This window comes from Pogoniulus pusillus, chromosome 13 (genome assembly GCF_015220805.1).
Source record: "Pogoniulus pusillus isolate bPogPus1 chromosome 13, bPogPus1.pri, whole genome shotgun sequence".
Classification (NCBI taxonomy): domain Eukaryota; kingdom Metazoa; phylum Chordata; class Aves; order Piciformes; family Lybiidae; genus Pogoniulus; species Pogoniulus pusillus.
In genome coordinates, this window is record NC_087276.1 from 24,511,990 (window position 1) to 24,535,424 (window position 23,435).

Consider the following 23,435-nt stretch of genomic DNA (forward strand, 5'->3'; position numbering starts at 1 on the left):
TTAACTTGTATATTTCTGTCTCTAGCTGCATAGATTGTAAATACCTGCTTGTGTGTTGTGCTAAGCTGTGAATGTAAAGCTTCATTCTTCAATTTCCAGCTTGGCTGAGTCTAGTCTGGGTGATTTTCCACAGTGTGGGGGGGCAGGGAACACCCAAACCATCACATGAGACACCTAAAGGTGCTCGCCCAGCATGGCATGGGTGTTTGCACTGGTCATACTGGTCCTTGCTGGGCTGGTGGGTCTCTCCAGGAGCTGCTGAGCTGGAGCTCATGCCGTTCCTGAGGAGCTGGCTGCAGAGGAGGGCTGGCTAATAGCGTTAGCAGGGGGTGTGATGATGCAGCCACTTTTCTGGGGCTGCAGGTTATTTATTTTGCTTACTTCTCTTTTTCTATTTTTTTTAATCATCCTCCTGAAGGTGGCTGAGACTGTATCTAGGGCAAGTTGGTTGGGGTTTTGGAGGGTTTTTTTGGTTCTTTTTTTTAAGGTTCAGGTAGCCTGTGGGCACCTTCTAGATCGATGGCGTAAATTAGGGAGTTCAAGCAGGCCATGGGTTTGTGCGAGATGTGTTCAATCCTCCCCTAATAGCTGTCTTGCCCAGAAACTTCCAAGGCTCCTGCTCTTGTAACACCTAAGAGCTAATGAGCTGAAGCTGCAGAATACCAATGAGACCTCAGGAATATGGATCAGCTTCTTCAGACCCAGCTAGGCTGGCCAGAGGCTTTAAAATCATTTCAGCTGGTACCTAGAGGGACTTGCGCAGCCCATCAGGGAGAGAAGGGGTTAAGGGAGGTGTACCTGGGCTGGAGAAGGTCTTTGCTGCCCAAGGTGAGCTGCTGTGGATGTCTCCCAGCTCTTCTCTCCAGCAGAAGGGTAGGTGGTTTGTTTTGGGGTGAGCTCAAGCCCTGGTTTAATCATGACTGTCCAGGAGCTTTGGTGCCCTCCCTTTTTTCCTTGGTAATTGCTTATCCCTGGATACGAGTTTCTGAAGTTTGCTCTCTTTTCATCTCTGATTTGGATAAGGTATCTCCAAGCCTGGTTTTCAAATCCAACCCCAGTGAGTGTGTATTTATGGAATGAGCCATGGGACTGGCCCGTGTTCAGCTGTTTTGCTACTGCATTCCCCTGTGTCCTCCAGGGCAAACCACAACTCTCCCTTGCTGGAGTGGTGGAAGCCTGGGGTGATCTTCTCCTGTCTTCAGCAGGAGCCCCAAAGCAGGGGGAACACTCCTGGCTTGCTCACTGAACATGGACCTCCTGCCTTCCTTCTCAGCTTGAAATTCCTGTTGACTTTTCAGAGGTGGCAACGATGGTGGGAAATGTGGGGGTGGGAGAAGGAAGCTTTAGCAGTGCAAGGCTTGAAAATATCAAAGATTGAAGGGAACGCTTTGGGGGGGACAGACCAAAGAGGTCACCTCCTACACGGAGAGCCCCGGTCCTTTGGCAGGTTTGCTTGGAGGCTTTCCAGCCCCTGTGAGCAGTGCCTCTGGCCCCTCACATGCTGCATTAACCTTTCTGGAAATACCAAGCAGTGCTGGAACAGGCTGTTTTATTTCCAGACGCTGGGAGCGAGGGTGAGTGCTGCAGGCATGTGGGCAGAGGGCTGCAGAGAAGCTGGGCGAGCCAGGGTGGCTTTTGCACTTGATTTATACCTCAGCCTGGAGGAGACAGCAACCTCGACGAACCAAACCAGTTACCTTGATAACGGCTGTGTTTTCTTCCGTGTCATTCCCTGCCCGGGGCTGCTCGTGTCTTTCCCAGGGTGATATCCCCTTTGCTTCTCGTGGAAGCGGAGGTTTCATTAATAGAACCCCAGCCTGGCTCCGAAGCTACCCCGTGCAGCGTGGTTGGTGTGTGTGTCTCCTCTGAGCACCTCTGCTCCAGCTCAGCGAGGCAATTCATTATCTCTTGGGTCATCTCAACCCTCTGCAAAGGGCTCTGTGCAACATCATTGTGTGCAACAGGTCTCGTTCGGTGTTGACAGCCAGAAGCTGTTAAATGAGCTTGAGGGCACCCCAGGATGTAGCCGTGCAGTGCAAGCTGTGCCTGCCGAGCCCTTGCTGGTGGCAGGAGGTGTTTAGCTGGTGTGCAGCTGCACCCACGGCCTTGGAAACGGGAGCCTCAGGGATGCTCTTTGCCTCCCCCCTCCTCACAGGGTTTGTAATCACTGTGTAAATACCCAGCAGCTGCTGCGGGAACCCAGCGAATCAATCCGGGCTGGAGCTGCACCGCTCTGGGCACAAGGACAGACCTGGCAGAGCTGGACCGGAGCAATGGGCAGCGTCCATGGGGGAAGTCTGGGCAGCCTTGGGTAACCCAGGAGGATGCAGAGTTGCTGGTGGCTTCCAGGGCTCTACCAGGACAAGGTGTAGGGGTGGCAGTGAGGCTGCCTGTGGAGTGGTGACTCCAGTTGTCTTCCTACCCAGTTAGTATTTGTCAAGGCCGTTGGGTTTTTTTGGAGGCTTATAGAGACTTAGGAGGGGATTCTGCCTTGCTTGTAGGAGACCCTACTTGCAGTGCTGGGTCAGCCTCTGGAGTCCTCAGCACACGAGGGACAGGGATCTGTTGGAGGATGGGAGAGAAGCTGGGGTCAGAGTGGCTGGAGAGTAGCCAAACAAAGAGGGATCTGGGGGTGCTGATTGATATCTGCCTGAACATGAGCCAGCAGTGTGCCCAGGTGGCCAAGAGAGCCAGTGGCATCCTGGCCTGCATCAGCAATGGTGTGGCCAGCAGGAGCAGGGAGGTCATTCTGCCCCTGGACTCTGCACTGGTTAGACCTCACCTTGAGTGCTGTGTTCAGTTCTGGGCCCCCCAGTTTAGGAGGGACATTGAGATGCTTGAGCGTGTCCAGAGAAGGGCGACGAGGCTGGGGAGAGGCCTTGAGCACAGCCCTACGAGGAGAGGCTGAGGGAGCTGGGATTGGTTAGCCTGGAGAAGAGGAGGCTCAGGGGTGACCTTATTGCTGTCTACAACTACCTGAGGGGTGGTTGTGGCCAGGGGGAGGTTGCTCTCTTCTCTCAGGTGGCCAGCACCAGAACAAGAGGACACAGCCTCAGGCTGCACCAGGGGAGATTTAGGCTGGAGGTGAGGAGAAAGTTCTTCACTGAGAGAGTCATTGGACACTGGAATGGGCTGCCCGGGGAGGTGGTGGAGTCGCCGTCCCTGGAGCTGTTCAAGGCAGGACTGGACGTGGCACTTGGTGCCATGGTCTAGCCTTGAGCTCTGTGGTAAAGGGTTGGACTTGATGATCTGTGAGGTCTCTTCCAACCCTGATAATACTGTGAAATACTGTGAGAAGGCCACAGCAGTGATGAGAGGACTGGAAGCCCTCTGCTGTAAGGCCAAGCTGAGAGGGTTGGGGTTGCTGAGCCCGGAGTACTTCTGGCCCCCTTGGGACTGGGGTCTCACCTGGCTCCTGTGGCCTTCACCACTAACAAAGGGCTGACTGTGGTCCTTTGGAAAACCATTCCATGGGTTCCAAAGGTGCTGTGAGGGAGCAGGCATGGGGGCTGCTTTGCACCAAACAGCAGGGCAGGGACTTGCAGCATCAGGGCTTGTGAAACCCCATGGGCTTTTTCTCCTCTTGGGTGGCTGGGAGGGATTGTCCTTGTGGCCCCAGGTACTGACAAGAGCAAGCAGTGTCCTGAGCAGGTTTGGGATTGTCTGACCCCTGAGAGCTATCTCCAAAACTATTCCATGTTCAGCTCTGGGGCTAGAGGCTGCTCCAAGAACTGGATGGGGCCAGGAAGGACAATACTACCCCATCTGGGACTGACTTGGTGCCTTCTGGGTGAAGTCTGGAGGGTTTTGGAGTGTTGGAGGGGGGCACACAGCCTTCTCTTCCAGGAAAAGGGAATTCTGGGGCACAGCTGTTGGCCACAAGGTTAAGCTGCCAATAAGAGACACCAAGGGCTAAATCAAGTGGGGAAATTACCTGTTCTGAGGCATTAGTACCTGGTTTGAGAGCTGCACCAGTTCTGAGTGGGCTGGTGGCACAGGTTGTGCCCAGCTTGCAAGATGATGGAGAGCTACTGGGAACTGGTGCAGCTCTCAAACCCTCCCCAGCCAGGTACCTCCATCCTGCTGGAGATGGGTGGGAGGTCTGGAGCTCTTGGTCACCCCTCCTGACTGCTGCTGCTCTTTATGAATCGCTGCTTTCCCTGCAGCACCACTGCACACCCAATCCCAAGCCATGCCACTTTTCAGGAACCTCTCTAAATAACCCAGAAGAGCTTTGCAGGTCCTCATGGTGGTGGCACTCACCTCCCAAAAGCTACAGTAGCCTCCTGGGCTCTGACTTGTCTCTTTTTTAGCTTGGAACGGGTGAACCAGAGCTGGAATCAAATCACAGGAGAACCTTCCTGCCTCATGGCCCCAATAAACCTTTGCTATAACCCAGGCCTGAATTGACAGCATGTGAGGTTGATGTGTTTTTAACTAGGCTGGAGCACCTGCTGCTGCAGGTCTGGGGTGAGCTCGGTGAAGACTGAAGGGTTGGTTTTTGTGGATGTGAAGCAACCTCAGTGACCTGCGCGGGGGAGATTTCTCCTCCTGGGGAGGGGACTGCACCAGCACCAGGGGGCCATGGTGGGGGTCTCTACTGCCCTCCTGAACTGAGCCCCAGCAGCAGCAGGACATGCCCTTTCTCATTGTCCTGCCTCACCCTGAGCTTCTTTAATTACAGCTTTGGGAAGGATTTTGCCCTTTATTCCCCCAAATCTTCTCCTTAATTAAAATCCTTGATCTGGGCCAGCGGGAAGCAGCTGTTGCCTCTTTGCTGTGTGCTTGGGTGTGTGTCAAGCTGCTAACATGACTGCAGGCCACACAGGGACAGGACAGGGGACAGTGTGGGGACAGGATGGTGCTCACACAGAGGTGGGGGGCACTGGGGTAGTTACTGTCCCACCCAGTGTCTCCAGGTGTCCCCAGGTGATGCTGAGTGGAGTTGGCTGCTACAGTCACCCCTGACTTGACCACAGGAGGGCTGAAATCCTCTGAGATGGGAGTGGAAACCGAGCACTTGGTCCCTCACTATCAGTGAGTCCCTCCCCATGGCGATGCAAACAGCTGAGCACCAGCACCCCATGGGGAGGACAGTGGGCTCAAAACCAGTCCTTTTGGGCTTGCTCAGCTTCTGGTCTCAAGAAAGGATGAAGGATGGGGGTGGAGGAAGGTGATTGAGGAAGCTTGGAGAGCTTACTATGGCCTCTCAGTGCTTAAAAAGACCTACAAGAAAGATGGGGACAACCTTTCTAGCAGGGCCTGTTGTGACAGGACGAGAGGTTAAAGTAAAAAAGGAGAGAGTTAGACTAGGTAGAAGTAAGACAATTTTTACACTGAGGGTGGTGAGACAGTGGCCCAGGTTGCCCAGAGAGGTGGTAGGTGCCCACTCCTGGAACCATTCTAGGGTGGGTTGGTTGTTGCAGATGTCTCTGCTGACTGCAGGGAGTTTGGACTAAACGACCTTTAAAGGTCTCTTCTAACCCAAACCAGTCCTTGATTCTATGATTCCAAGCTGGGGCTAGGGCTGGCCCTTGAGCTCTTTTGGCCCCCTTGACCCACGCTGTGTCTGGCCAGGGTCAGCTGCTTCTCATTCCTCCTTTCATTCATGCACTGACTCGTTCAGAGGAAGCACTTCAGGAGCTGGCTGCAGCATTGCCAGATCCAAATCCATCACTGGCACCTCACAGGTCTGCTGGGCCACCCTCGCCACTCCCATGTCCCCAGCCTCACCACAGCTTGGGGCTGTTCCCTCTGCAGCCTCATTATGTTTTCTTCCAGAAACAGCCTGAAGAGGTGACTTTATCCCTCCCTGCCTGCCTGGGGCTGGCGTTTCTGCAGTGCTCCATCATCAAAGCAACAGGGAAGTGTCAGGAACAATTAGTGAGCTGGTGGTGCTAGCTTTATCAGAGGAGATGTGTCTCTTAGTAATGAAACTGGTGAAAGAGAAAAAAGCAAGTGCTGACAACAGATGTATGATTTCCCCTCCAATTTACTGGTGCATGCATTTTTCATTCATGGAAGCGGCTGACATGCAGATTTATTCAGAGCAGAGCAGGTACAGCCCTCGATGGATCAATTATTGAAGCATGCTTCGGAGAAAGAGGCCTGTCTGAGCATGTGACTGAGACAGGTAGTTCCCAAAGCTATCCCCAGACCTCATTTGCAAGCTGAGCTAAAAAGCCACTCATCTTCCTCTCCTAAATTCATGCTCTTCAGCTGCATTTCTGTTCCTCTTCTGGGCCAGCAGAGATTTGCACGGACCTTCATGGCTCACGTCTCTTGGGTACTTCATATGGGGTGGTCTGGGCTGACTTTTGGTCTTCTTTCATCTCGCAGGCTCACAGGATGTCAGGGGTTGGAAGGGACCCAAAGAGATCACTGAGTCCACCCCCCCGCCAGAGCAGGACCACACAATCTAGCTCAGGTCACACAGGAACACATCCAGACAGGCCTTGAAAGTCTCCAGAGAAGGAGACTCCACAGCTTCCCTAGGGAGCCTGTTCCAGTGTTCTGGGACCCTTACAGTCAAGAAGTTCCCCCTTGTGTTGAGCTGGAACCTCCTGTGCTGCAGTTTATACCCATTGCTCCTTGTCCTATCCCAGGGAGCAGTGAGCAGAGCCTGTCCCCCCCTCCTGACCCCCAGCCCTCAGATAGTTATAAACATTGATTAAATCCCCTCTCAGTCTTCTCTTCTCCAGACTAAGCAGCCCCAGGTTGCTCAGCCTCTCCTCATCAGGCAGTGCTCCTGTCCCCTCACCTCCTCGTAGCCCTTTTGCCCTCCCTTTTGCTAGGGCAGTCAGTGCTTGGTACAGCACAGGGTGGGTTCAGCTCCACCCTGTTCTAGAGAAACACATCCAGGCACAAAGTGGAGAGTGGATTTGGTTTGTGGTCATATCGAGTTGGGTCCTTCGGGAAATCCTCCTTCTCTGTGTCAGATGGGTTCTGGCTACTTGTCCACTGTTGTCATCCTCTGAAAGTCAATGCCAAAGCCAAGTGCCCCTTGAGCATCAATGCCAAAGCAACCTGAATCAGAATCATAGAATCAGCCAGGTTGGAAGAGAGCTCCAACATCATCCAGTCCAACCTAGCTCCCAGCCCTATCCAGTCAACCAGACCATGGCACTAAGTGCCTCATCCAGGCTTTGCTTCAACACCTCCAGGGACCTCCACCACCTCCCTGGGCACCCCATTCCAATGCCAATCACTCTCTCTGGCAGGAACTTCCTCCTAACATCCAGCCTAGACCTCCTTTGGCACAACTTGAGACTCTGTCCCCTTGTTCTATTGCTGGTTGCCTGGGAGAAGAGACCAACCCCACCTGGCTACAGCCTCCCTGCAGGTAGTTGTAGAGAGCAATGAGGTCTGCCCTGAGTCTCCTCTTCTGCAGGCTGCACACCCCCAGCTCCCTCAATCTCTCCTCACAGGGCTGTGCTTCAGGCTCCTCATCAGCTTCATCCCCCTCCTCTGGACACCTTCCAGCACCTCAACATCTCTCCTGAATTGAGGAGCCCAGAACTGGACACACAGTTGGACCACTCAAGGTGTGGCATGAGCAGTGTTGAGTAGAGGGGCAGAATAACCTCCCTTGTCCTGCTGGCCACACTGCTCCTGATCCAGACCAGGATGCCATTGGCTCTCCTGATCACCTGGGCACACTGCTGGCTCATGCCCAGCACCCCCAGGTCCCTTTCTTCCTGGCTGTTCTCCAGCCACTCTGTCCCCAGCCTGCAGCACTGCTTGGGGTTGTTATGGCCTGGAGACATGTCTGAAGCTCTTCTCCATCCCTGTCTTGTGGGTTCTCTTTGTGTTTTGGGGGAGGTCATCTCCCTCCTGGTGGTGGTGAGGAATACCCTTTTGAAGCCAAGGAGAGTCTCAGCCCTTTGTACTGATGAAACTTAATACAAGAAAAACATTGGAGGTCTTTTGCCCTCTCATTAGGAATGGAAGACAGTGATGTGTCTGAAGCTCTTCTCCCTCCCTGTCTTGTGGGTTCTCTTTGTGTTTTGAGGGGGTCACCTCCCTCATGGTGGTGTTGAGGAACACCCTCTTGGTATTTTGGTGAGAAGATTTAGATTACAGGCTGTGAAAAGGAAACAATGCTGATGTCTGCTGCACTCATAGGCTTGCTGAGATGTGTAAGAACAAGAACAAGAACACAAACATACGTAACAGAGTTGCTCTCTGTCTCTTTGGGGCTGCATGGACTTCTCTCTCTAATCTGCCTGACTAATTCATCTCCTTCCTAACCCCCTTGGCAACCCTCCAAACTACCTTGAGCGTAAGGCAAAGTCTGGGATAGGGTAGAGGGGTGGGAGGAAGGTGGAAAGGCAAAGTCTGGGCTAAGGTAGAGGGATGGGAGGAAGGTGGAAAGGCAAAGTCTGGGGTAAGGTAGAGGGATGGGAGGAAGGTGGAAAGGCAAAGTCTGGGCTAAGGTAGAGGGATGGGAGGAAGGTGGAAAGGCAAAGTCTGGGGTAAGGTAGAGGGATGGGAGGAAGGTGGAAAGGCAAAGTCTGGGCTAAGGTAGAGGGGTGGGAGGAAGGTGGAAAGGCAAAGTCTGGGCTAAGGTAGAGAGATGGGAGGAAGGTGGAAAGGCAAAGTCTGGGCTAAGGTAGAGGAGTGAGAGGAACGTGGAAGGGTGGTTGAGAGCCCCTCCTGGGGACTCAGGTTTCTGAAGGGCTGCTGTGCTTCTGTATGACTTTTTAACTTGTATTAATTCTGTCTATAGCTGTAGATACTGTAAATATCTGCTTGTGTATTGTGCTAAGCTGTAAAGATAAAGCTTCATTCAATTTCCTAATTGGCTGAATCTAGTCTGGGTGAACTTTCAAAGAGTGTGGGGGGTGGGGAACACCCAAATTATCTTAATACAAGGAAAACATCAGAGGTCTTTCGCCCTCTCATTAGGAATGGAAGACAGGAGTCTTCTTTCTTCTGGGTGCTATACAACCAACACGAATTATTTAGCAGAGAGCATCTCCAATAAATATTTTCTCTCTATATATATGAGTAGATTAAATCAGATTAAAAAAATACACTAACAAGAAGCAATTTTCTCTCTCAGAAGCCCTCACATTTCATACGGTAAAGAGAACCCAGGCATCCATTTCTGTATTGATCAGCAAAGAGGTCCTCGTGTAGACTGAGTTCACCCAACCTTGTTTAATTTTGGAGTCATTGATCCAATGCAAAGCTCAAGCTGGAAAGCAAAGTGGGCTGCTCCCAGTGCTGGTGATGCTATTTTTACACAAATCTAGTGCGCCCTAAAATAAATATGCAAAGCGTTTTGTGAGTCCCTATATGGGTGGGGATAGAGGAGAAACCAGATGTACTAAAATATTTAACCAGCTTTCTTTCCTCCCCTTCCCTTCCCCTGGTTTTTGGCAAGGCATGTTTTATTTAGTAAACACCAAAGAAACTGAGAATCATAGAATCAACCAGGTTGGAAGAGACCTCCAAGGTCATCCAGTCCAACCTAGCACCCAACTCTAGCCAACCAGACCATGGCACTAAGTGCCTTATACAGGCTTTTCTTGAACACCTCCAGGGATGGTGACTCCACCACCTCCCTGGGCAGCCCATTCCAATGCCAATCACTCTCTCTGCCAAAAACTTCCTCCTAACATCCAGCCTAGACCTCCCCTGGCACAACTCGAGACTGTGTCCCCTTGTTCTGTTGCTGGTTGTCTGGGAGAAGAGACCAACCCCCACCTGGCTACAGCCTCCCTTCAGGGAGTTGTAGATGGCAATGAGGTCCCCCCTGAGCCTCCACTTCTGCAGGCTGCACACCCCCAGCTCTCTCAGCCTTTCCTCACAGGGCTGTGCTCCAGGCCCCTCACCAGCTTTGTTGCCCTTCTCTGCACATGTTCCAGTATCTCAGCATCTCTTGAATAGAGGAGCCCAGAACTGGACACAGCACTCAAAGTGTGGCCTGACCAGTGCTGAGCACAGTGGCAGAATAACCTCCCTTGTCCTGCTGGCCACACTGCTCCCGATCCAGGCCAGGATGCCATTGGCTCTCTTGGCCACCTGGGCACACTGCTGGCTCATCTTCAACCTACTATCCACCAGTACCCCCAGGTCCCTTTCTTCCTGGCTGCTCTCCAGCCACTCTGTCCCCAGCCTGTAGCTCTGCTTGGGGTTGTTAAATCTCATCCCAGCTTCAGCTGATGGCAGTATTTGCTCCACCACTGGGCTGCTCCGTGCCCGGCGCTCTGCCTAGGTGGGGACGTGGGACCTTGGAGGAGCAGTCTGCACGGTGACATTGGTACCACATTTAAATGCAAAGCTCCTTAACCATGTCTGGGGTTGGGCTTTCTTGTCTTTTGTGTGTGTGTGTTTGTTTCTTTCTTTATACATTTTCATGTTGGTTACAAGAGCGAGAGATGAAATACACATCTACAATTCCCTTTCATCTCCAGGCTTGTTTTGGGTTGTTTCTTCTCCTTTTCCCCCCTCCTCCCCCCCTTCTGTTGCTCAAGTGACAAAGTTTCTCCTTCAGAATTTTATTTGATTTCAAAAGATGAGAAAGAATTAAAAGCATCTTGGCAGGTTGGGCTCACCTTACTCTGTCTGGGATCCTCCAGAAGGCTGATGAGTGAACTGAAAAAGGCTCCTGGCCCCAAGGGATGGAGTTCATAGAATCACAGAACCAATCAGGTTGGAAGAGACCTCCAGGATCTAGGATAGAGTGTCCCTGCCCATGGCAGGGGGGCTGAAACTAAATGATCCTTGTGGTCCCTTCCAACCCTGACTGATTCTGTGATCACCCAGTCCAACCTAGCACCCAGCCCTGTCCAGTCAAATGGACTAAGTGCCTCATCCAGGCTTTGCTTGAACACCTCCAGGGACACTGACTCCACCACCTCCCTGGGCAGCCCCTTCCAATGGCAAATCACTCTCTCATCCCAGGGCCAGATCCATGTGCCAGCTTTTCCTTCACCTGGAGGTAACCATCCTGCAGGTCTCAGCCTGCTTTCCTGGGGAACGACATCCTGCTCCGGGTGTACGTGCCTGTCTCCTTCAAACCCTGAACTTTCAATCCAATCAAATTTGATTGAATTGTGGGTTTGATCACATCTGACAGCAGCAGAGATCTTGCTGATAATCAGATTCCCATGGGTGACATGGAGACAGGGCTGCTGGAGGAGGGAGGCAAGATGGGGGGCTTCCATGCCTGTGTCGATGCTACTTGGTCCTTATGAGACACCAGAGGAGCTACTTGGCAGCCAGGCTCCATCCATCCTGGGGTCAGCTCATCTTTTGGGGCTCAGTGAATTCACTGTGTGTCTCAGTGGGGACTTAACAAGACAGCTTGTGGTGTTTCTGATTAAAAAAAGCCAATTTACTTGGCAAAGCCCTGAGGTGGCTCCATCTTGTTGCTGTTGGGGAGCACCTCCAGTATCCCCCACTGCTGCTGCTCCAGCACACGTGGTACCTGGCTTGACCTCATCCTGACCTGGCTTGTGTCTGTTGTGGATGTGGCTCAGCTCTGCAGCTCTCCTGCACACCCACTCCATCTACTGCCATTCACACTGGGGACAGCAACAATTAATTAGGGGAGTTCATGTGTGGTTCACATGAATTGGACTGGAAATGCAGCTCCTGGGATGGAGGTGGAGCATTCCTTGTAGAACCATGTTGCCCCATGCTCCAGATGCCTTCCTGTCAGCAAGTGTTTAATTGGGCGTTTATTGTGTGTGTAATCTTGGAGGTAATGGAGTGGGCAGGGAGGAGGGAGCTGGCAGCAGGTCCTCCAGCCCCTGGTCCTCAGCAGCAGCTTGGACACAGCAGTGAAGGCAGTGGAGGTTTTGAGCAATGGTGATCCTGGTACCACTTTGGGTTTGAATAATAATCCTCCACCCTGGCCCCAGGCTCTTCAAGGAGCTGTTAGAGTGGCACATGTGTAAGCCTCATCCTTGGGGATGTTTAAGGTTTGAAGCAACCTGGTCTGGTGGGAGGTGCCTCTGCCCATGGCAGGGGTGCCGAAAGTAGATGATCTTCAAGGTCCCTTCCAACCCTTTCCTCATCACTGTCTACAACTACCTGAAGGGAGGCTGTAGCCAGGTGGAGTTGGGCTCTTCTGCCAGGCAAGCAGCAACAGAACAAGGGGATGCAGTCTCAAGTTGTGCCAGGGGAGGTCTAGGCTGGATGTTAGGAGGAAGTTTTTGGCAGAGAGAGTGATTGGCATTGGAATGGGCTGCCCAGGGAGATGGTGGAGTCACCATCCCTGGAGGTGTTCAAGCAAGCCTGGATGAGGCACTTAGTGCCATGGTCTAGTTGACTGGACAGGGCTGCTTGGTTGGACTGGATGATCTTAGAGGTCTCTTCCAACCTGGCTGATTCTATGATTCAAGCTATTCTATGATCTGCCCTCCACCCCAGGCAGCCAGTGCTGCTTACCCCAGGACACACAGAGGTGAGAACTTGGGCTCCTCACTGCAACCCTGCAACCCTGTGAGGTGGTGTTGCTGTTGCACAAGACTGTAAGCCTTGCACTGAATTTGCAGCTCCTTGAGACTTCGTGAACCTGCTTTGTTTGAGCTTTTCTTGACCTTCCACAGGGCTTTTTTTTTCACCTGGTATAGCTGTAACAGCAGTTTTTCCAGTTGAGCAGGTAGCTATGGCTAATTTGTCTTACTGCTGTCTGTGTAGCACAGCCCCAGTTCCACACTGGTAGCAGCACCCAAGCTGTTATTCTCTGTCAAATGGAATATTTTTTTCTCCCATATAAAGATGTGGGGTAGAGAAATGCAGGCCCAGGCTGAAAGTAGAGATGTTGAGAAGTGAAGATGTGGGGCCCGGTGTACACGAGCAGACACATGGAATGGTGACACCTGGAGTCCCAGGATAAGCAGTGGAGACCCCACAGATATAAGCAACTCATCAGTAGTCAGTGAAAGACCTGAAAAGCTGATTTGAGAGTTGAGGAGAACAAAGAAACAGTACTCAACACATGTATATGACACAGCACACAGTCAGTGTGGGTTTAAGGTGGGGCTGCAGACCATCGGAGGAAGCACAAGGTACAAAACTGTTGGTGGTCATCATAGAGTCATAGAATCAACCAGGTTGGAAGAGACCTTCAAGATCATCCAGCCCAACCTAGCACCCAGCCCTATCCAGTCAACCAGACCATGGCACTAAGTGCCTCATCCAGGCTTTGCTTCAACACCTCCAGGGACGGTGCCTCCACCACCTCCCTGGGCAGCCCATTCCAATGCCAATCACTCTCTCTGGCAGGAACTTCCTCCTAACATCCAGCCTAGACCTCCCCTGGCATGACTTGAGACTGTGTCCTCTTGTTCTGTTGCTGGTTGCCTGGGAGAAGAGACCAACCCCACCCGGCTACAGCCTCCCTTCAGGTAGTTGTAGAGAGCAATGAGGTCTGCCCTGAGCCTCCTCTTCTCTAGGCTAAACATCTTAGAATGATTCCAAGTGGGTTCTAAAGTGAGGAAAAAGAAACCATCGACATGGGCATCATATTCCTCCTACTGAAGACTCCAGATGCTGACCACTCACAGAATCAGCCACTTTGGAAGAGGCCTCCAAGCTCATCCAGTCCAACCTAGCACCCAGCCCTATCCAGTCAAGTAGATCATGGCACTAAGTGCCTCATCCAGTCTCTTCTTCAACACCTCAGTGTAACAGCAAATGTGAGCCCTGGGAGATAGGGACACATCCTCTCCTGACTCCCACTTCACCTGTCTAGTGGAGGCTGAAGGCAAAAGCCATTCACAGGCTCTCAGGATGTTAGAGGTTGGAAAGGACCCAAAGAGATCATTGAGTCCAACCTCCCCTGCCAGAGCAGGACCACACAATCTAGCTCAGGTCACACAGGATCACATCCAGACAGGCCTTGAAAGTCTTCAGAGAAGGAGGCTCCACAACCTCTCTGGGCAGCCTGTTCCAGTGCTCTGGGACCCCTAAAGTAAAGAAGTTCCCTCCTTGTGTTGAGCTGGAACCTCCTGTGCTGCAGCTTCCATCCATTGCTCCTTGTCCTATCCCAGTGAGCAAGTAAGCAGAGCCTGTCCCCTGCTCCTGACCCCCAGCCCTCAGGTAGTTACAGACATTGATCATATCTCTTCTCAGTCTTCTCTTCTCCAGACTAAGCAGCCCCAGGTTGCTCAGCCTCTCCTCATCAGTCAGTGCTCCAGTCCCCTCATCATCCTCATAGCCCTCCGCTGCACCTTCTCCATTCTACGCTGTGGTGGAGGATGCACCCCTGAGCCCGGTGAGGAGGAAGGGCTGGAAGATGCCTCCTGCCTTTAGGAGCCTGTGGAGCAGAGGTGGTAGCAGCAAATGTGATGAGCTGAGGATGCAAAGGGTGGGCAGGTCTCCAGATGGTATCAATGGTCTCTGCAACAGATTCTTCCCATCTGACGATACCCAGTCCACACAGATCAGAGTAATTTCTGTTGCCTTTGATGAAATCAGCACTCAGCTTCCACTGACTCATCCTTATCAACAATTTCCGTGAAGAGAAACATTCACTGTAGTCGACTCCATTAGAAGTCATAGAATCACAGAGCAGTTTGGGTTGGAAGGGACTTTTAAAGGTTAGCAGGGACATCTGCAGCTAGAGCAGGTTGCTCAGACCCCTGAACCACCTGACCTAGAATGGTTCCAGGGATGGGGCATTTCCCAGCTCTCTGGGCAACCTGGGTCAGGGTCTCAACACTCTCAGTATAAAAAATGCCTTCCTTCGGTCTAGTTCCAATCTGTCCTCTTTCAGTTGTCCTTGTACTTCTTTGGAGTTTTTGTTTTCACTTTGTGTTTAAGACCCTGGTCTAAGAGAGTCCAGATTGCTGGTTTCAAAGTCTCTCAGTTTCTTGCCTTTCAGAGGACACAGCCTCAGGCTGCGCCAGGGGAAATTTAGGCTTGAAGTGAGGAGAAAGTTCTTCACTGAGAGAGTCATTGGGCACTGGAATGGGCTGCCCGGGGAGGTGGTGGAGTCGCCGTCCCTGGAGCTGTTCAAGGCAAGGTTGGACGTGGCACTTGGTGCCATGGTCTAGCCTTGAGCTCTGTGGTAAAGGGTTGGACTTGATGATCTGTGAGGTCTCTTCCAACCTTGGTGATACTGTGATACTGTGATACTGTGATTGCTGGTAATTTCTTTTGCCCCATTTTATACCTTATTTTCATAACTTACTCCTTGAGAGGTGCCAAAAAAACACAAATCATAAGAAACAAACTCAAGAGGACCTGGGCTCTGTCTCCCTGTGGCTTCAAGACAGTGGATTTCTGGGGATTTCTACTGGATTTCTCAGGATTTCAGGTTTTGGTGGATTTCTACTACAGTAAAGGGACTTGGATTTCATAGAAGCATAGAAGCAGCCAGGTTGGAAGAGAGCTTCAAGAGCATCCAGTCCAACCTTGCACCCAGCCCTAACCAATCAACCAGACCATGGCACTAAGTGCCTCATCCAGGCTTTGCTTCAACACCTCCAGGGATGGTGACTCCACCACCTCCCTGGGCAGCCCATTCCAACGCCAATCACTCTCTCTGGCAGGAACTTCCTCCTAACATCCAGCCTAGACCTCCCTTGGCACAACTGAGACTGTGTCCCCTTGTTCTGTTGCTGGTTGCCTGGGAGAAGAGACCAACCCCACCTGGCTACAGACTCCCTTCAGGTAGCTGTAGAGAGCAATGAGGTCTGCCCTGAACCTCCTCTTCTGCAGAATGCACACCCCCAGCTCCCTCAGCCTCTCCTCACAGGGCTGTGCTCCAGGCCCTCATCAGCTTCGTTACCCTTCTCTGGACATGTTCCAGCACCTCAACATCTCTCTTGAATTGAGGAGCCCAGAACTGGACACAGCACTCAGGTACATCTCTGCTCTGCAGAATTTCTGACACTAATTGAAGGTAGCATCTCCTCTCTGTGAGCATGTACCTGTGGTTTAATGCATCTCATCTCCTCAGATGCACTCGTTTGTGCTAATTACACCTACACTTGTCAACAGCATTCCTGCCCCTTGGTTCATCTGAACAGGTTTTTTCTTCCTGGTGGATTTTTAACGCCTGATTGCTCTGTCATCGGTCATCTCCTGTGGCTGCTGGGCTCAGGCAGGACAGGCATCCATGGACTGATGCCATCCAGCCTGGCTCTGGCTCCTGAGGCTGAACTCTACCCAACGGGGAATGTGAATGTGTCCATCAGTCTCAGGGGAGGATCATATTGTTCCCGGGATGCCTTGAAGTCCAGAGAAGGTTAGCCAATACATCCTAGCTGCAAAGCCACAGTCTTTTCTTGGCCACAAAAGTGACAACAGCATCCATTGCTATTTAAACGAGGTAGTAATGGGTCTCTTCTGTGTAACAGGCACTGGTTTGGCTAAGTGGAGTTCAACAATGGGAGGTATAGGGTGGGTGTTAGGAGAAAGTTCTTCACAGAGAGAGTGATTGGCACTGGAATGGGCTGCCCAGGGAGGTGGTGGAGTCACCATCCCTGGAGGTGTTCAAGCAAAGCCTGGATGAGGCACTTAGTGCCGTGGTCTAGTTGACTGGACAGGGCTGGGTGCTAGGTTGGACTGGATGAGCTTGGAGGTCTCTTCCAACCTGGTTGATTTTATGTTTCTATGTAACTGAGTCCTCACGGCTTGGAGGTGTAAGAGACCCATGAGAGTAAGCTGCCAGAGGAGGATGAAGGGATGCAGTTATGAAATGTAAACCAGAGAACCATAGAATTGGCAGGGCTGGAAGGGACCTCAAGGATCATCTAGGTCCAACTCTCCCCTGCCCTGGACAGGGACACCTCACACTTGATCAGATTGCTCAGAGCTCCATCCAGCCTGGCCTTTAAAACTTCCAGGGATGAAGCTTACATCACCTCTCTGGGCAACCTGTTCCAGTGTCTCACTACCCTCATGGTGAAGAACTTCTTCCTAACATCCAATCTGAATCTTCCCACTTCTACTTTTGCTCCATAATGAGAAAAGAGAGATTCCTGCACAGACCTTGCAGATGACATGTGCTAGCTTGGCATAGAAGATAGCAACAAGCTAAGAGACCTCAATATCACAGTCAGAAGAATGAGAGAACATTGCAAAAACATGCAGCTGTCAAAACAGACCAGTGCTGAGCCTGGAGGAGATGTGGGGAGTCTGGAAAGTAACGACAAGGTCAAGAAACTGAAGTGTAAGGTGACAGCTAGAAATAGAAGGAACCAAGTGATATTTGTGTCAGAGGTATCATGTGGATGGCATGAAGAAATCCATCCCTGAGACACCCAACTCCTCGTGCTCAAGCCTTAAACCTGGTGTAAACTATGTTAATGGCTCTTCTCAGCTAACCACAAGAGAGGACAGAGCTGGGCACTTCCACCTGTCCACTGGCTTGCTTCAGATCACTAATGAGCTAATTAGTTGCTATGGAAATGTAATGTGGGAGAACTTTGGGGAGGAAAAATTATAGGTAATTTCTATTTGTTTGGCCCTGTTCCTATAGCAACAGGAGAACTTGTCACTGAGTACCAGTTGGTTTCCATGGAGTTGGCTGCTAGTTCTGGGTTATTAATGCCTCCAAGCGTGAAATAGTGAGACTTACCTCGTAGGACTTGTGGGTCGTCTTCCATCACATGCACTGGAACTTTGCATTGAGCCCAGCTCCTGGCCTTGCTTTTGCAGTGGAGTGAGCATGCTCCCAGAGTGGGTAGGAGTGTTCATCATCGACAGAGGTAGTGCTAGAAGAACCCATTAGATCTCTCCCCCTTTGAATTCCACACACCCTGGAACAAAGAATCCATCGCTTCAGAGCCTGCTCCGCCTGCAGCATCGCCTGTTTTAATTGGATTTTCTTCTGGTTCAGCTTCCAGATGCTTGGAGTTGATCTGCCTTGCTCTGCTAAATTAAAAAGTCTTTTAGCACCTGGCAAGTTTTGCAGTGAAGAGACTTATTGTAATTAAGTCACTTCTCATCACACCACAACTGGTTCTCCTCAACGAAGCCATTCGTTTTCCTTCAGCCTCTCCCTCTGAAGCATCACCCATGCTTGTGCACCTCTGAACAAAAGGCTTCTGCATTGCAGCCGTGCTGGAGGTCTGTCAAGGGACCTCTCCAAACTCCTTCAGTAGCTGAGCCTTGGAACCAGACCAAACACTCTTGTACACTAAAGAGACTGGTTCTGGGGAGAGAGATGTTTTTATGCTAGGTTGTAATTTCCCTCCCACCAGCTAACCCCACAGCCTTCCATAGGTGATAATTACCCACTGGGAACTAAAATGTGTCTCTCCACTCTGCTTATCAACTCATACTTCACTTTGAAGACATCATCAACTTCTCTCTGAAACCTCCTGACCAATTCCAGCAGCCAAGGGAACCTCAGAGTGAGTCTGTGGGCTTTGAAGGTGATGCAGCATCTGCCACCTCACCCTGAGGAGAGAGATCTCGCTCTAGCTTTGACGGCACATCAGGTGCTGAGTGCGTGGAGGAACCTTTAATGATGTTTGGCTGAAGGCACCACGAAGTCAGAAGGGAGGCATGAAGGAAACCAACTAGCAAAGGGCAGCTACTCGTGAGCAGCCCTTCTTCAAATCTCTTGGCAAGCTTTGCTCCTGGCCTCGCGGCTCTGCGTGCTGTGCTCGCAGCTGCTCCTTCGCTGTTGCTGAAGCATAATCCAAATGCCTCCAAATGAGGGTGCAGAGGAGGATGGAGAATGAGTCTAAGCTGAAGGCTGACTGTGGAGCCAGGAAGAAAGTCACAGAATTGTATCATAGAATGGAAGAGACCTCAAAGATCATCTGGTTCCTTCTTTCATGGTAAAAGCACTGTTGTGAGCCAGCAAGGTGGGGTCTGGCTGAGCAAACCTTCAAGAGAAGAAAGGCTTCCTGCAGAAGTTCCTGTGTCTCTTTAGTGCCTCCTGAATGCAGATAAATCATGTGACAAATCCTCTGCAAAATCTGTGTTTGTTCTTCCCTGTCTTTCTTTCCAAGGGTGGAACTCATGGTGGGAGACCCCTGGGAAATGCAGTGTTTAGACAATCAATGGTCTTGGATGTAGCATCCAGGCTGGCTGTTGGATGAAGAGTGTCACCTGGATGAAGGAGGCACATCCAGCACGCCAGGAACCCAGCTCCTGATTGCATCCAGGACAGCAGCCCAGAAGATGAGAGCAGCAGAAACCCAGAACATGGCATGCTGGCAGTGTCCCTGCTCTGCAGTCTTTCTGCCCAGATCAGTGTCTTGCCTCTAAATAGCAGTGGTGTTCTTAGTGGTCATCTCCAGCCTAAGTGCAGCCCATGGCTCATAGGCTTCCTGTCCACTAGAGCCTGGCTCATGGGTATGGAGTAGTACTTCATCCTGCCCCTGTGGCCTTTGGATTTCACCAGACACCATCATATATTTGTGAACAAGAGGTCTCCATTTCGGGGCTATGAAATTCAGCTAGCATCCTGCAAAGACACACTGCAGATGATGCTCCATCCCTAGCTTCACCTGGCTGTCCTTCTCTCCTTCCTTCACTCAAGGCTGGCAAACAGATGTTTCATGGCTATAGGTATCCAGGATAGTGCTTTGCTTCTCCTGTGCTGGTAGAGCCTCTTGCATAATCAGCCTTTTGCTGGGAGCAGCCATGGCTCTGCACCAGAACAGGCACATGGCCTCCCTGAGGTGTGGGAAGGCAGCTGATACAGCCCTTATTCAGCTGTTTGGTGCAACATCTGAAGAGTGGTCTGAGCATGGAAAGTACCCAACACTTGGGAGGAGTGCAACCAGCCTTTGGAAGATGGCTGTGAGTCATGGCACTGGTGACAGTGGAGCTATGCTGGAGCTGTGCCTTGTGGCATAGGAGGGGAAAGGATGAGGTCTGTCATGTCACAGGGTAAGGCTGTGTGAAGAGCTAAGAGAGCCTTGCTGGAACCCTCAAGGGTGTGATTGCTCTTGTCATGTCTGTGAAGTTCTCCTCTTCACCACCCCATGCCCATGCTCTGAAGGGACATGGTGGAGCTGCCTTGGAGGGATGTTGCTGGCCACTGAGGCTGCTGGCAGTGTGGTGGTGAGCACTGGAGATACCGCCCAGCTTTGTGGTGAGAGTGGCAAGAGGAGGAGGCAGAGCTTGGTTTTATGACACAGTGAGCACATGCTTCTGATCTGAGTAACCTTCTGCCAGGGAATGGAGCAGGGAGTGCTGCACCCTGCTCTCCTGGAGGGGTCAGTGGCAGATCTGTGGGCCCACAGCTTCATGGACCACTGATTTTCCATCCATGTTGCTGGATTTAACTTGATGTAGCTTGGACTTGGAGCATGCAGTGTCTCTGCAGAGCTCTGGGTATGCACTACTTGGTCCTGTATCAGCTCAGAAAGGGGCTGGGAACAAGATCTATCCAAAAGCCTCTCGTATGACCTCACAGCTTCAGTCTAAAGCAGAACTGCAGAGTGAGAAGGTGTATTACCTCCAGCAAATACTGGAGCCACCTAGGAGCAAGTTGAGGCTGGATTTGTCTTGGATGGGAATCCTTGTTTCTTCTGGAAATAGCCATAGCAGACCCAAATGCTGCGAAGCAGAGAGCAAATACATCTTAAGAGCTGAAGGATTTGCTGGCAGCCTCTTCTCCTCCACCAGCTGTGGCAAAGAGGAGACCACACCTGCCAAAGGGTGTATCTCCCACAGCCTCTTGTCCACTCCCTGCCCACTGATGGCCTTGCCTTGCTAGGAACGTGTCTTTCCAGGTGATGCAGGGGAAGGTGTTTCCTGTGGAGCCACTAACCAGCAGCAGAGCAGGTGTTGCTGGCTTGAATGCAGGTTTTCCAACTTCCCCAGCCCTTTCCCCAATCTGGATCCATTCGTGGGGAAACATATTCTCCAAGCTGCTGATCCTCACTGACTCCCCAGCCTCACCCGTGGGAGGAGTGGACACTTGGTGGTCGGCTTTGGGCTCCTGGCAGAAGAGTGTGGCAAGGGCTGTCTCTGAAGAGGCCAGTGTTTGGAGGTAGGAGAAAGAGGAAAACTTCAGGAACCATATTCAGGCTGTTGAGAAAGGAGCTGAGTGCATGTGGACGATTTGGGGTGGGATAAGTGAGTGTGTGACGGCTCTGACTGTGCTTCACCTGGCACCTTCCTTCAGGAGGCTCCTTTGTGGCCAAGAAGGGCCATTTGGAGGTTCAAAGAGGGGATCACCACCAGACTGTGCCTGACACAGGCCTGTGCCTGAAAAGGTTGGGAAGAAATCTGGGTATTTTTCTCCAGGACTGGGCTCCTCCTCTACCTCCAATAGCAAAGGGAACCATGGGTGTGGTAGCCTGGGGATTATCTCGGTGCTTAAAGGGAGGTGGGGTGGTTTCCTGGTTTACCTTGGGGTGCAGCAACATACTCCAGCCCCTCAGCAGGTATTTTCTTCCCCAGCTGGGCAACAGGCAAGAGCAGATCCTTGCCTTTGATTATCTATTTCTGCAAAGGGTTTCCCTTGCTCTGCCCTTCCCTGACTCGCCAACAGCTTTGCTGTGCCTGTTCCTGGGGGGCTGTTGGCAGCACATGGGATGAGCTCTGGTGGGGCTCCATGAGCTTCTAGTCACCAGCAGGGACTTCTGGCTGCGTTTGGACAGGTTACTTTGTGCCTCCTATAACCAGCAGGACAGGTTGTCCTGGGGCTGGTGACTCCCCATAGATTTCAGCCTCTACCTCTGTGGCAATGAAGTGCTCGCAGAGCTCGGGATTGAGGGGTGCTGCTGTGGGGCTCAGACTCTGGAAAGGACCCATGGGGCCATGTCCCATCTCTAGGACACCCTGCTCTGTTCTCCCTTCTCCATCCTGTTTAAACTTTCATCACCAAATCAGCTTCTGCAGCAGAGCAAACATCCTTCTGTAAATAATCTGCACAGATGGGGCTTTATTTGAGCAAGCCGATGTGCACTGGCTGCAGAAGATGGTGCAGCAGGGTGCTGGGATGGGGGCACCTTCACCAGCCCTGCCCTGGGCTTTTCTCATGGCCAGGAGATGCCTGGGACTGGTGCTTGGAGCTAAGGAGGTCCAGGAAGTTTGGTTCTGCCACGGGAGAGAGGTGAGAAAATAGGACTTGTGGTGGCAGAAAGCCTGAAGGAGGCAGGGAAGGAGGGAGGACATTCCTGCTCTCCAGGGTGCTTCTCGCCTCCTCTTTGAGGCTCTCTCTGCCCTCCTTAATCAGAGCAGCCAGGTTTGAGACTGGAAAATGGTAAAATACTGCTGAAGGGCTCACCTGGAAAGCCTCAAAGCAAGCAGACATCTGTGTTTCCCAAGGGAAAACGCTCCTTTAGGAAGCCCTGGAGTGCTTCACCATCCTTGGCATTGTTTCTGTGCTCCCTCATGCCGTAATCATCGCCTCTCTTTGTGCTGAATGGGCAAAGAGCTCCTGTGTCCCCAGACCCTCATTTTTCAGGTGAATCATTGTTAGCTGATGGGTTTTGCTGCTCTGGCTTCGCTGCTGGGCCACAGGGACTTGAGCAGCCATGGCTGAGAGAAGAGGAGGCCAATGCCTGACCTTGTTAGCGCTGGCTCTGTTTCAGGAGGAGGAGGAGGAGGGTTGGTGCACTCTCCTCTCCTGCCTGGTGCTTTGCCATCAGCCAGACCAGTGAGCCACGTTGCCCAGTGGTGCTGAGCCCTGTGTGGCTGCTCTTGGTGCCTGAGTTCCCTTCCAGATGCTCAAGGATCAAGAATCATAGAATCAGTCAGGGTTGGAAGGGACCACCAGGATCATCTAGTTCCAATCCCCTTTGCTCACCCCATGCAGGCAGGATTCAGGAGTCCTGTGCATGTCTCATCCTTCCTTTGTCCAGGGAGGGCATTTTAGGGGACACATTGGAATCATGGGGCCCATCCTGAGCCCTCTCTGAGCCCAGATGACTGGGAGACATCTTCCCACAGCTGCATGTGCTGGCTGTGGGTGATGGAGCATAGAATCACAGACTGGTCTGGATTGAAAGGGACCTTTAAAGGTCATCCATGCCAACTCCCCTGCAGTCATCAGGGATATCTGCAACTACAGCAGAGTCCCAGACAACCTGACCTGGAGTGGTTCCAGGGATGGGACATCTCCCACCTCTCTGGGGAACTTTGGCCAGTGTCTCACCACCCTCAGTGTAAAACAATTCTTCTTTCTCTCTAGTCTGAATCTGCCTCTTATGTGGCCTCCTCTGGCCCCATTCCAACAGGTCCAGGTCTCTCCTGTGTTGAGCACTCCAGAGCTGGACTGCAGGTGAGGTCTCAGTGGAGTGGAACAGAGGGGCAGAATCCCCTCCCTCCACCTGCTGCCTGTGCTGCTGGGAACACAGTTGAGTCTGGGCTGTGGGCACAAAGTGCCAGCTACCAGTCCAGCTTTGGTTCCACCTTTGTTGGTCAGTTCAAATCCCTCATTATTATTATTCATATTGAGGAGGACTTGGGAAAGCTTCTGCTTTTGGTGACAGTGCCCAGCCACGGCTCTGGCATGATGAAGGTTAATTTTCATCCCTGGGGAGACGAAGGGAGGT